Source organism: Columba livia, chromosome 2 (assembly GCF_036013475.1).
Source record: "Columba livia isolate bColLiv1 breed racing homer chromosome 2, bColLiv1.pat.W.v2, whole genome shotgun sequence".
Classification (NCBI taxonomy): domain Eukaryota; kingdom Metazoa; phylum Chordata; class Aves; order Columbiformes; family Columbidae; genus Columba; species Columba livia.
In genome coordinates this window covers 31942231-31956986 of record NC_088603.1, presented here as the reverse complement: position 1 = coordinate 31956986, position 14756 = coordinate 31942231, and the positions used below count along the sequence as shown (strand labels likewise).

The 14756-nt window shown below is 42.2% G+C and overlaps 1 long non-coding RNA gene across 1 annotated transcript; it reads left to right on the top strand.

Annotated features, from left to right (window-relative positions):
* The first annotated feature begins 643 nt into the window (after positions 1–643).
* LOC135578449 (uncharacterized) lies at positions 644–14756 on the top strand. The gene is made up of 2 exons (XR_010470059.1): positions 644–1166; positions 11314–14756. It is a non-coding gene; the product is annotated as an uncharacterized LOC135578449 (long non-coding RNA).

The following is a 14756-nucleotide window of genomic DNA, read 5'->3' as shown; positions in this document are numbered from 1 at the left end:
GGTTTGGCATCTCCTCGGCCATTTTGTTTAGGGAACGAGAGGTTTGTTCTCCCATGGTGGTCTGTGTGTATCGTCGGTGACCTAATCTCCTGTGTAATCAAAAGGAAACATTCAGGGATTTACTTTTCCAGGGCACTTAAGTGGAGCGCTGTTACAGTTTTAGCAGCTATTCATCAGTGTATTTATTTCTGTTTTTTAAATTTTGAAGAACAGTCATGCTTTCACTGTGATACTTCTTACATATTTACATCTGCATATTTTCTTAGTGTGAGAGTTAAATATTTTTACCTGGAGGTAGTCAAACAAAATTCAATAAGTTCCTACCAGTCGGTGCCAAGTTTTTTGTTAACTGTTTTTAGTTGACGTGGATGGTGTCCCAGTTCTCTGGTAGCTTCTGAAATCCTGTCTCTGCAGTCACTGTAGGCTGGGCTCACTGTATAATGCTTTATAATAACTACAAACCTACGAACTGTGAGGCACTTCAGCATGTACACGTTGCGTGATGGGTGTCCCAAGATACCTTATGTTTTTGCAGGGCTTCACAAAGAGACAAGGAAACAACCATTCTTCCCTTGGGATGTCTGTAAGGGTACATAGCACGGTGGTTGTCCTTCATCAGGGTTTTGTTGCCAGGGAAGAAGTTGTGATGGTCAGTTCCTAGTAAGCAGAGGAAGCTGCATCTGCTTTCTGATGAATTCACGACAATTCTTAATAGGAGCTTGTCATCAAAGCAATTTAAGAGGGAAATTCCAAGAGCATTCTGCTTTGTGTAATTTGGCTGGCCTCCGTCTGCTAAGGGAAGTCACAGCAGGCTAATAATTCCTGCCAGCGACTGAGACAGAGGGAGGCTGAACAGCAGCAGCCTTTGTCCTTGTCTGCCACTCAGTTTTTTTTTTAATGTCTTTTTTTCGTGCTCTTTGATATTTTGCCAGACTTCTGCAATTAAATATAACACACATTTTTGTCTCGTGCAATAGCAGACTCATCCCTTTTTTACTGGTGTATATCTACCTCTCAGCTGCTAGCCAGGCAACAAATTAAAATTCTCCAATATTTGTGACCACAAATTAAATCTGAATGTTCAACAGCTGCTGAAGCTTTCTGTTTGCTTCTCAACTTGACAGACACAGGCTATCCCTGCTGCTGGAGCTTTGTGAAGTGACAGGGTGAGTGACAAATCTGTTGTGTTTTGGGGATTCTGTGTTTGTTTGTTTTGGGGTGGGCTCTTTTGGGTTGGTTAGTTTGTTTGTTTTTCCTTCCCTCTTGCTAATTAAACTGTCGATGTTCTGGCCTATTTGGCATATTCGGAATGCAGATTTACTGGCTGGAGCTACTGTCTTAACAGGGCCGCACCTCTGATTTTTGGGCCCTAGTCTGGCAGAGTGTAAGCCCAGGACAATCACTTGCTTCAGTGCAATTTTACCAGCTGTTTTTAATTTTGTTGTAAACACTGGTTTCAGAAGCTTTTTGGTGCCCTCTCAATAGGAAGGAGTACCTTGAATGTACACCACTTCCTGAACACAGGAAGCCATCAGCATATCAAATGTTTTTGTTGGATTTTGTTGCAAAGGCGCACATCTAAAGTTACTGTACCATTGTTCCTTTGGTTATAGTGCTGAATTATTCAATATTATCACCTACTGCCCTTCTTAGAAGATCTCTTTCACTTTTAATTATTAAAAGATGTACCTCCACTTTCTTAATTAATGCTGCTGTTTCTTATTAAGGGAACCAGCTCCTACAGCCCTTTGTGGGTGAAAAGTAACTATTACAGGTTTACTTCTTCAGATTCAAGTAGATGTCTAACTATGACTAATGCAACTTGGTTTTTACCCACCTCTGACTGTAAACTGTGGGGCACAGTTCAGCTGATATAAATAATCAGAGGCTTCCGTTACGTAAGTGGAACTGAGATAGATGTAGCTGGGGTCTAGTTATTATTTTTTTTCTCCCTCCAGTTCTCTTCACAAGTTATAGTACAGACTTGGAATAATATGGTTTAGATACAGAATAATACTTTTGCTGTTACAGCATTTGGCAGTGCTGACTGCTGTAATTTCTGGTAGTGGTCAGGGGTATGTCTGTGCTCCTATTCCCTATCAGGCTGCAGAATTTATTTTATATTCTGGCTAGAACTAAATTGGCTTAATTCGTTTAAAGGGATAGTTACAAATTGTTAGTCATAAAATGGTTGTCTTGCTTTTGGAGGGAAGTCTTTCCTTCTCTGTAGGAGAAGTTTATTTGATTTTTTTTTTTCTTTTTAAAGATTATTTTAAGCTGGTCCAGGTGAAGATCTTAAGTATTTGTTTCCTCACCCTTTGTCTCTGTGGAGGACAAGTGTGGAGGACACTCCGATCTGTGACATGAATCCAGAGCTGCCAGACATAAGCAAGAGCAGAATTTGCCTTTTCCTTTTCTTCCCTCACTTTTTCTGATGCTTATTCTCCGCTTCCTTGCACAGTCTTTGTTCTCCTGCCCGTCTTTGGTGTCTTTCAATGACACTGCTGGCAGCAGGAGCAGCTGTGGACAGCGTGAATTAGTCGTTCTTTCATGGGAAACTGCGACAGGGGAAGAGCGCACTGGGCACTTGTAATGCTGCTGACGTGCACATACAGGCCGCACAGAATTACAGAAGGAAAAGCTCCGGCAAGGCGAGAAGGGAGCGAAAAGGCAGAGTTACCCCCGGGGCTCAATGCCAGTGAGCTTCTTACTAGTCAGAAGAGCTTCAAATGAAGCCGTTTGGGTACTTTGCTCTTAGTTTCCCTGTGAAGCTCCCATCAGCTGGGGTGGTTTCCATGAGGTTTTCTGCTGAAACACTCTGAATGCAAACTCAGCTGGTTTTCGTTATTACGTGCATGAAATCTAAAGGTCTGTGTCACTTCTGAGGCACAAATTTGTACTTTGAAGGTTTAAGTGTGTACAAACTTCTCTTAAAGTATATACTATTGTCTTAAAATTCAGCCAGTGTGACCTTTTTTCTTGCTCTCTGCTATTGTGGAGTGTTTAAAACTTTGTAAGTGAAACATTGTTTGCAGAAATTGATTTTTATCGCTTTATTTTTCCCAGGTTTACAGTGAGCTGTTGACAGCACTTTGGGTAGTTAATTTCATTCTTTGTCTTGTAAAGTCATTTTTCTTCCCCTGTTGTTTGTATAAAGTCTCTCATGCACATCAAAATCAGGGAGGGGAAAAATGGAGTTAAAAAAAGCCAGAAGCTCCCAGGAGTAGGAATGCCACATGCAATCTCTCAACTTGTAGTTGTTAGACTTTAATTTGACTTTCTCTTCTTAAATGTATAAGCAAAGTACTTGTGATAGTAGGAAAAATAGATATGCGTCTAAACAGTATGAACTGCATTGCAAGACAATCAGGCATGTTAAAACCACTGCTAATTCCATTCGGATTTTATGGAAACTTGGAATGCACCTTGCACGATTTTCTTCTTTGGCTACATTTGTCTTGGTATTTTTGTTTGGTTTGGTGTTATTTTCTAGAAGTATAGCACTGGTCTTTTTGCTTCCTTTAAGACACTATATCAAAACAGCAAATGACAGTGTTAAAATCAGTAATTCTGTACTTTTTGCTATGATGATGCAGCATCTAAGGAATTTCTTATTTTCCTTTTATATATGCAAAAAGGTCCTATGGGATAGTTTTTAAAGCTTATTGAATCAGCCCTAAAAAACAAGCCAAGCATCTACTGTCTGTCTAAATTGTTTTCAAAGTAGTTGTTTTATACAGTTGACATTTTTAGATGTTAGTGTTGAGGCGAACAGTTTGGTGGCTGTAGGATCTATATTATGGTCAATAAAGTCTGTGAAGTAAAATGCTGTTTATAATCTGTGTATGACCAACTGTATCTCTCCAGGTTCCAGTGTCCGGCCATTTCTTGTGGCACTGAAAAGGGAAATCTGAGTCATCTTGGTCACCTGAACCACCTCAGTTATTCAGTCATGTCAACTGGTCACCTTAGTTATCAGTAGTACAGCAGGTACTACATAGTAGTACAGCAGGAATATATGGAGTAAATAAAACATATTCTTAAAATGTCATCTGCAGTAACAATCAAGGTTTTTGTTGTTTGGTTGTTTTTTTTTTAAAAGAGCTAAATTCAGTGTAAATGTCCTGGGGACATACCCCAGTTATTCACTGAATTGTTTTGCAATTAATTCTCTGTGGTGTTTGCATGCCGTCATGAATTTCTCTCTGCTTCCTGGAACACAATCAGATTCCCAGCAGTGCTGTTACATTCGTGACGTTTCACCCCAGCCTTAAAGAAGCCCTTTCTGGTGCCAGGCAATAGGAGTGGCTGAGGTAGGGGTACCTGTCGCGTGGATCTTTGCTGTCTGGTGGCTAGATGCGCAAAGTAGAGTGGTGGTGTCTCATGTCGATGATTATGAGCCAGACACAAGGGTGAGGTGATTCTGCCCATGCAGAATAATCTTGCCTGTGCTGTTTGGATCAGAAGTTCTTGTCTGCCGGGAAGAAAAAAGAAATGTACAAAACCATTTGGCATTTTTATTTATTTATTTTTTTAGTGAAGAGGAGCATTGTAGATTGAGAAAGGGAAATTAGGACAGGAAAAGAGGCCATTTAACTACAGTGGCTACAGCAACCCACAACTAGGCCAGAAATTAGCTCCTCTAAGAGCACAAAGACATAGAAAATGTTCAGTTTAATAAATCTAGCAAGTGGTTACGAATTACTTAGTGATGAAATAACAATTTGTTCATCTTTGCTCTTGAAAAGACAGATAATGAATATATTATTTGAGAAACTTTCTGACCAAAATGACATTAAGTTCTTGGAATAGCCTGGAAAGTTAAATCACTGCAAAAAAACTACCTAAAAGAGAGATTACTTTGGAGCAAAAGCAGCTACAGGCAAGCGTGAAGCCATTGTTCTGGATGGAGCAGCTGGATGTCCAGCCTCACTTTCTAAACCGTTCTTTATAATTCGCAGCGGATCTACTATGCACTGGGTGAAAATAGCATTGGAGTGTAACAATAGCATGTCTACTTGTTAATTCAGTTGATACCCATGTCTTTTGAATTGTCCAATGAATAAGGCTTACCAGACAAAAGACAGACTTGGTGAAGTTTGTTGCTTTGATGTTTATAGATGGGAGAAAACAGAACAAAACAAAGAAATAAGATAGCACCAGGGCACTGACTGTAAAGGAAAAGTGTATTTTGGAGGTCAGCCTTCTAAAAATAGCAAGATAGGCAAATACTCATTTTATGGGTTCAGCAGCTAGTTCTTGGGATTTTCTGATGCTCTTAATTTTAAGAATTGCCTTTTGGAACATTTAAAATCCATTTTAAATTAAGCTGATAGAGGACTAGGATCAGGAGAGTTTGTTGCCTCTCATGTATTAAAGAAACAAATAACTGGAGGCTGAAAATAGCAGTATAATGATATTTTGAATAGTAGCACATCAAAGGCTTGACTCAAAGCCCATTCCTTCTGTTCAAAGTCAGGATTTTGGGATGTCCAGGAGTGGGCTGGGTTTAGATTAAGTCTGAAAAAGAAAAGGGCTGAAGTCTAGATCTAGGGAGCAAAGTGGTTTTATGCTTCCTGCAGCCAAATCCAAATTTGTTTGTGCTGTTGGGTACAGGGCATCTGTGTGTCTCTCTGTAGAGGTGGATAACTGCTGGGAAGGTGGTCTCTTGGAGACAGGGTTTATCTCACCCTGTTGTAGTGGGGAGTTTATCAGTGCAATGTGCTGGCACCTGATCTGCTGTCACATCTGTTCTTCAGGTCTGAAATAAACCCAGCAAACTGCAACGAATATAAGTTAAGACAGTAACTCTGGGATTAACAAGACATGTTAATGCCTGTGGACTGACAGTGGGGTGTCAGCAGTGGGAAAATAAATAGATTTCAAATGAATTACAGTTTTTATTGGTCTTCTGTTACATCTGCTACAGGTTCTCATTACCATCACATCCCAAAGATTCCTTTATCAGGTTCAGGTGGAAACCATCACCACTTGGTTTTGGTTTGAAGCGAAAATTGATACCACCTGCTGAATGCCCTCCCAGGTGATTCTCTAGGAGGCTTTCAAGAAATCCTGAAGTAATCAGGCATCATATGCTAAGAAGCAGAAATCCAAAGTGTTTACAAGTATGTGGAAGAACAGTAGAGAATGGTCTGAGCAAGATGTCGCACTGTGAGAGCGGGAGGATGGGGAGAAAAGCTGTGCATCATGAAGGAAAGCTCAAGCAACAAGTTTGTGGTGAAAGCTGCTTAGCTGTGCTTGTCACCAGGTCTGTCTGTTGACTGTGTTGCTGCTCATGCTGTGCATGTGAGCTTTCTGACAAGGTCTGTTGTGCCTGTCGCAGAACCACAGGCTGGAAGGGGCTCCCAGGGGTCGTCTGATCCAACCTGCTGCTCAAAGAAGAGCCAGCTTCTGGGCCAAAGCAGTTTGCTTAGGGGCACATCCAGGCAAGTTTTGAACATCTCTGAGGATAGAGTGCCACAAACTGTTGGGCAACTGCTTGAGTACTCTCATGGTGAAAACTTTACCCTTATGGCCATTGCCTTGTTCTTTTGCCCTTGAGAAGAGTTTGGCTTTTGTCCTTGCTCTAATTCCTTTTAGACAGTGGAAGAATGTAGTCAGATCTGCCCCCAGCCTTCTTTCATCTAGGTTAAATAAACCCAGTTCCATTGTCATTCCTATGTCATTTGTTCAGGAGCTAGAGTGTCCTTTTTGACTTGTGACATCATGAGCTGGTATTTTCCTTTGTCTCCCTGCTCAGGTGGGATAGATCACTTGTGAGAGAATGGAGATGACAGGTCCAAACCAGCAATCCACAGGTGAAAGGAATTCACAGAGAGAAGAGAAAGAATGTCAGATTTCTGTGTATCTGGTGTTTCTTTCCATGTTTTCTGTGAAGTGCAGTCAGTATGTGAATGCAGTACTTTTGAGCATGCATGAGGAGCATATAGAAAAAGCTATGACTCTTTCTTCTGGCTAGGAAAACAACCTTCCACTGCCAGCCAGTTCTGCTGCATCACCACTAGCATCTGGGGACAAGCTGGGGACAAACTAGGAAGCAGTTTAATCGTTCGATCTTTTCCCTTGAAAGTCCTGAAAGGGTTTTTGGCCCTTGCATAGAAATGTAAAGCAACATGAGTGCTCAGAATATGGTCATCTATGAGCACAGCTCTTTATTTTCCAGTAGTCTTCTTGCAAGCAGATGCAGCTCACTGTGGAATATGTACCTAGTAACTACGAAATAGAAGAAACAAACCTTATTTGTTGTTAATACTTGGAGTGTTGGGTGATATCGTGTTGTGGTTTAACCGCAGCTGGAACTAAGCACCGCATAACTGCTCATTCAGTCCCCTGCAGTGGGGTTGGGGAGAGAATCAGAAAAATGAGAAAACTCATGGCTTGAGATAAAGGCAGTTTAATAACTAAAGCAAAAGCCGCACATGCAAGCAAAGCAAAACAAGGATTAATTCATTATGTCCCGTTGGCAGGCGAGTGTTCAGCGATCTCCAGGAAGGCAGGGCTCCATTATGCATAATGGTTACTTGGGAAGATGAACACCATCACTCTGAACATCTACACTTCCTTCTTCTTCTCCCAGCTTTATATACTGAGCATGACATCATATGGTGTGGAATATCCCTTTGGTCAGTTGAGGTCAGCTGTCCCAGCTGTGTCTCCTCCCAACCTTTTGTGCACTCCCCACCTTCTCATTGTAAGGCCAGCATGAGAAGCTGAAAAGTCCTTAGCTGCTTAGCGCAAAAAAAAATCAGTGTTTTATCAATATTTTTCTCACACTAAATCCAAAGCACAGTACCATGCCAGTCACTAGAAGAAAGTTATCTCAGCTGAAACCAGGACATATCCAGGGGTTGGCAGTGAAACCCTAAAGTCTTGTGCTTATTTGGAACTTACTGCTTTGCTCTTGACCTGTACATCCAGCTCCAGCACAGTAGCAGCCATATCACTGTGAAAATCAGCCTGTTTGTCTTGATATGGGGTACGTTTCTGACTTTATGCAGGCTAAGCAATATATAGGCTTAAGCATTTAAACTTCAGATTTTATCCTACAGGTTAGTTGCTTATCAAGTCTGCTGTCAGTGCTTTCTGCTATCAGTGACCAAACATCTGTGTTAGGGACATAACACAAGCTGATGGTCACATACTGATACCTGCAATAAGCAAGTAATCCTTTTAGCACACAGGAATTTTCTGTCAGTTGAATTTACTTGGTACAATTTTCCTAAAACAAAGAGGTGATAGGGCATGGCTTATATTTCACCCAAGTTTCTTCTCAGAGTCCCAAGACTTGCCTCTTTCTGTTGTCGGGCTTGCCAGCATGCAGTCCTAATTTAGGGTTTGCCCTTTTGGAGCTATGGTTTTTCATGTTTCTAGTTGTTGCTGGTCAAGACAGCTATCGGTCAAAAATGATTTGGTTTGAATTGGCTGGTATTAACTTTGGTTTGTTCATTTTTTCTATGCAGTTGCTTTTTTCTTTACAGTTTACACATTCAAAGAGAAGAGTGTTCTGCTAGTGTGCTAATACAGGTTCCATTTAATTATGCACTTTCACATGGGTCAAGAACCCTTGCGCAAGAGAGTTAGAGAAGCAAACAGGAACAGAATGAAGGAAGGAAACAGTGGGGTTTATGTTGTTCTATTTTCTTTCTTGTTTTTATTTATTTTAAGAAAATGAGTGAATAATCACCAAATGAGGGAAAGTTTGCCATGACTGTGCTTCACAGAAAGTACACTGAATTCCAAGGAAATGTAAAGGTAAATCTAAACTTAATTCTGCAGAGATTTTTAAATGATGGTGGATTTTCAAGTTAAGAATTAGTTTACTTCCCAGTATGAGCTGGAATATGTTTTTTACACCATCTTGCGCTTTAGTTCCACCTTCTCCTGTCACCACAGGAGCGGTTTTTCTTCTAGAAGGGTGTTGAAGCTTGATGGCACTGTTTCCCTGGAGCAGCCCAAGTCAGAGCAGCTCACAGTGTGCTTGGTGCTGCCGCTGAGACGCAGCAGCTGACAAAGCAATAACTGAGATGCAGCTGAAAAACGAGGCTGTGTCAGCAGCACCAAACCATTTTAAATATGAACCTATCTTTTAAAGGATCCAGCCTTACACAAAGATGATATACTCAAATGCTTTTGAAGGCTGCTTTTCCCCAGGAAATATTTCATGTAATTTAGGTTGAGTGAGCAATCCGTCGTATTGGGAGCAGGCAGATCTGGAGCATTGACCACCTACAAGTGCACTGTGGTGCTTCTTTGCAGCTGTTCAGTGGGATTGTTGACGTGAGTGATAATAGATATTATGTCTGTTAGCTAGTACAAGTGATATTATGATAGAAGCAGGCCAGCAGAAGCCAGGTAGGCTTTATGGCCCTCTCCTTGTCAGCAGCAGGGCAGTATTTGTTCCCAGCCTCAATTTTGACTGTTGGTACTTAGAAGTGTTATATCTATGTTGGGGCTGAAACTCCATCACTTCAGCCCCATAAGTGTCACTTGTGCAGTATTTCCAAGTATCTTGATGTCTGCCTTGAGTGTTGTCTCCATCTCTGAGGCAAAGGATGGGAAGGTCACTAGTCTGACAGAACAAAGCAGAAGATCCCTCAAAAGTACAGGGTTTACTCCAAACACTGGGTAAGTCCTGCAGAAACTGCTAAGACAGTTCTTTTAGACTTTATGCTTGTTTTGTTTGACTTTCCTGTGTCAAAGGCATGTGCCCTGCACTAACCAAATGCTGTGGGCACCTCTGCATTTGGGCAGTAGAGCATATTTGATATTTTTATTCAATCATCATGTTTTGTTTTTCCCCACAGTGCTTTATCCGATCTGTTTAATATTATTTTACTGAGTTGGCTCATTTCTGGCTTTTTGTTTGCCTTTGAAGAAGAATGTGTTTCTGCACGTTACAGGGTAGCACAGCAGTGAAAGATGGCTGGGGAGAGTAAGGTCAGTAACATAATTATACTCCCTTCAAATACCTTTTCCAAAACTGGATGGAGTTTCTGGTTCTGATGCCTGCATCTTGGGGGAATATATGGATTTTCCAACATTTCCATTTTATGGCGTGGAGTAAGAACCCTTATAAATTCCATAATATCTCCAGGTTCCAGATATTTTAAGTGACTGCTTGTGAGAACAGTTACCATGAATTTCATAATGGAAACAAAATTCCAGCTTAAACGTCATCTACAGAATGGTTCAGACCCTCTCACTGTCACAGGACTTGAACTGGCAAGTTGTTGCTCTGCCGTCACTCTCATTTATGTTTGTAGAAGGCACTGTGTTTGTGCTTTTCCTCTACTTTATTTTTACGTTCCCATCTATACTATGAAAGCTGTCCCTAGTGGTTTCTTCCCTTGATATGGGGAGAAGCTGCCCTCCTTTTTCTTCCTCTCTGAGGATTAGAAGACTATACTTATCCTCTGTGCCTTTTTCATGTTAAAAATTAAGGGTTGCTTTGAAACATCAGCACCACCGTGTGTTCCTGTTCAGTCAGTTGTCTGTATCTGCTTACAGCTTTCAAACTCGCCCAGACTCTGTGGAAACCAGTTGCTTTAGGACTTCTTTAGTAGATATATTCATTTATCTTTGGTTTATCCATGCCGATTCTCCTTGCCTACGTCTGATTCTTGCATGTCATCGGTCCTACTCAAGCCTAGTGGCATCTAAAGGTGTTTGCACCCAGGCAGAGCATAAACAAGTGGCCATTTGATTTTCTAGTCTTCAAAGGGAGGAATGTGTTATCTAAGTTTAAATCATCCAGATGTGTGCGTTTATCATTTGAGCTGCATTTTGCCCTTCGAATTCTTCAGTTAAGGGCGCACCATCAGCTACTGTTTCAGGTAGGTTTCTTCAAAGAAAAAGTCATGACACACTGAATTATAACAAATATAATGACACAGTGCTACATAAATCACTAAACCTTAACCAGTTGTTATGAAACTATTAGAACTCACTCACACAAACAAAAATAAGAAAACAGGTAAAGGAAACAGTGAGTGTGAATATGTAGTTGAAAGCTGAATATGTAGTTGAATATGTAGTTGAAAGCTGAAATAAAAGGAGAGAAAGGGAGACAAAGTGATCTCTGCTGAACGTAACAGGGACCTGAGTGTGACTGGAAGAGCAGCAGCATGGAGGGAGCGCTACAGATGTGCTCTTTGGCGCAGAAGTAACAGCACGTGACCTTGATTTCTGCAGTTATTCTGAATTATTTTTCTGTCTTGCTTTTTGTATCCCATACTTCTCTCGGGACTAGTACTGAATACTCCTCCTCTCCCTCTGTCTTTGTGGTGTTTCCAGGTGCTGACAAGCTACTGGCCTGTTTGGGATCTCCAGAGACTTCGTCCCTACAAATCTGGCTGCTGTGATTATTTTGGGGCTCAAAGCAGTTTTCCCTGAGGACCAGAGGAACTGTGCCAGCAGATGTGGTTTGTGCACTCCGCGCAGGCTGCAGGGGGCACCAATGGGGGGTCTGAACTCCCCGTGGAATTGGGGATCCCCCTGCCCTCCCTGAGGCCAGGGGCTGTGGGAGATGCCGCTGCACAGGGGCTTCAGCAGCAGCGGTGCGGGAGGGCAGATGTGTCTGATTGCAGGGCCAGAACCTGAGCCGAGGGTGATAAAATGTTTTCCCAGCCTTTTTGGAAACCTGGGCTAAGCTGTGAAGGAGAGGGAGGTGAGATACCGAGTTAAGTGAGAGGTGATCTGTCTCGGGGCAGAAGATGTTTCTGTGTTGGATTTATTTAATTATGCGTGTTTTGTGAGAGGAGAGAGAATTCAGGATGTTCTCAGCTGGGTGCAGGGTGAGCCTTAATGGTTTCTTCTGGAAGAGTTTTACAGGTTCAGAGGTTTCTGAATTCACTGGTGTCTTATGCTCAATGCAAAATGCAGGAGATATGAAGTCTGTGGTAGCAAGAAGAAATATAACGTGATTTCTGTTAGTCCCAGAATCCCACTGCCTTAATAAAACCACAGAAAAAATGTTTCTACAGGGTGTTTCAAAAAGATAGACAGACTCAATTTGACATCACTGTATCTTTGAAATTGGATCCATCTTTTTGAAACACTCTGAATATTCAGAAGTTGAGAGAAGTGTGATCTTTCAGGTCTATCCATATACTGCTTCCATCTCTTGATGCAAGAGAAATTTCTGGTTGTGGCAGTATAGTCTCATCTCCAGGCTCTTTCAGAAGATGTCTTTGCATTGGCATTATCCCAAGGCCCTGGATCGTAGGGACAGACTTGGTGCAGGGATGGGTATCCAGCCACATGGTAAATACCATTTTTTTTCCCCAATTAGCATAGTGCTGTCTGTGGCCCTTGAGTGAAAGTGGAAGGTCTCAATCTCCTGTATTTGAACTTCTTTAGGTCATCGACACAGTAAAAGAGAGAGATTCTGTGGCATATTTTAACTTTTCTTCCACTGACATGTCCTATTTATTCCACAAACTATAAATTATCTTCCTGCCCACTTCCCTTTAGAGTATCCTTCAGTATCATAAATACCATCTATTTCCTCTTGGGTGGTCTTGTTGATACAAATCTAACTAAATTTTAGAGTAGTTGTTCTCAATTGGTTTTTATTTTTTCAAGGCTGCTGCACCTGGAGAGGGACCGATTTGCTTGAAAGCTTATTGATCTTTTTCCCAGCTAGACTAGTGGGTCTAATAACATAGGTCTGCCTACAAACCTTATTTTGGTCATATGCTTGGATACTTGGAAACAATACTGGTTTGTTATTTCTTCTGGCATAATTTATGGCTGTCACCATTATGCAAATATCCCAGCAATAACTAGTAATGATATGGAGAGAGTTGTGTTGGCCTGTCAGCAATGTTCCTAAACTTCATCAGGGAAAAATAAACAGAAAATTCTCAGGCAACCGATGTGCTGGGAGAGACTGCAATGCAGATGCATTTTATCATTATGAAGTTGCCATGATACACAAATTTGTTCATTCTGGGTCAAATCTTTCTCTTTTTATTCCTGTGTGTTCTTAAATCAGAGAAATTTGGTGTTAGGGGAGTTCCGGAGCAGTTTGCAGTTACCCTGCAGTCCCGTGGGGTGAAGGGTGCAGACACTCGGGTCTTGTAACGCCATCAACACAAGTGCCAGTGATGACTGTAGGAGGCAGTGGCAATCGTTAGCGTTGAACTGTTAAATGAGACACTTGGACTGAGGTAACTGAGTTTCTGGCAGCCTGAAGCCATGGGAGTGACAGATCCGAGTACCAAAATGTTACCCGTCAGTCTGCGGCTGTGTCATATTAGGAGTTCCAACACTGGCCTCTTTCCTCATGCTGACTGGGAGATGATGGTGGATCTTGGCATATACAGTCCACCAACACCTCTCCAGTGCGTAGGGGACATGTCCTGCATATCTGCAAAATGGAGCCATCCGTGTGGTCCTGCTCAGTGACAGCTGAGACTGACAAGTGCATTTCTTTCTTGCCTCTTGTGGGAGAGGTGGCAGGGAAGCAAGCACGTACTCCTCACTCTCCTTCTTGTCTGCATTGCCTCTGACTGGTACTAAGGATACTGCTCTCTCAGCATGGACCCGGTGCCCCAGGGCAGCAGCAGGGAGGTGAGACTCCAACCTGTACAGCTCCCACCCAAGCTCCTGAGGTCCCTCATAAGCTCAGGACTTTCCTATTGCAGCATAACGTGAGTAAACTGGAGAAGAGAAACCCAGAAGGGCCTGAGCATCTTAAAGCCCTGTCAGTGCATGGTGTGACACGAGCTACCAGGCCTGCTGTGGGAGGAAACCACGGCCGCCATCGTGCCAGCAATCAGATTTCTGCTGGGAAGAAATAGCAAGTGAGCAGGTCATCTGTGCCAAGGGCCGAACACAGGTTACACACGCAGCCTGGCAGTGCTCGCCTGCCTGAGTCACGAGTCATGTCTTCTGCAGGTGACAGCATTACTTGCCTGCCCCAGATTTGTTTCTGTTGACGTGAAGGTTCAAAGGTGCGTGTTGCTGGTAAGGAACAGAGGATCATTTTTGCTTTAGTATCACAGCACAAAACAAAGAGCATGATGAGGAAGCAGAAGCTGACCCCGAAGGGATGCTTTTTTCCCTCCTCCATGTTGTAGCTGGGATATTTGCTGCAAAATCAGAAAATGTGCCTCTTTCTTTTTTTGGAAAGGATATACTTATGTAATTTGACCTAATTTTGGTTCTTAATAACCAACACAGCTCAGCCAGCACTCAATGGTTGGCTCTAATGAACCCGCATAATACTATTTGTGGTTCTTTTTGAGGGCAGACCAGTTTGTCTTAGCCCACAAGCCTTATTTTAAATAATCAGAAGCCCCATTTTTAAGCGCAAATGTGATTTTAAAAGTAGTTATTCTTGCTCATGAACATGATGGGAACTTAATGCTGAGCCTTTGAGGTGCCAGAGGAAGCACGTTACAATTACCAGGCAGTTTACTAGTGCCACAGTAAGGTCGTGTTTGAGAGTGACGGGTTTTGTTCTTTTCCATGTGCTGTTCAGACAAACCCAGCAAGGCTGAATTATCACATGCCCAATGTCTGTCACCACTCCAGGGCTGAACCTGCTCGTTCAAAAAGTTCACCTTTGGAGCAAACAGAAACCAGAGTTCAGCAACCCCACACCCTTACATCACTGAGAGTAAGGGATGGGGCCACATTTTCTTGCTGTCTTTGCTCCTCTCAAAGTGCTGCTCTGTCACTGCTCAAGTGCATAAGCTGTCCTGAAATAAAATTGTGCTGCTCAAATACAA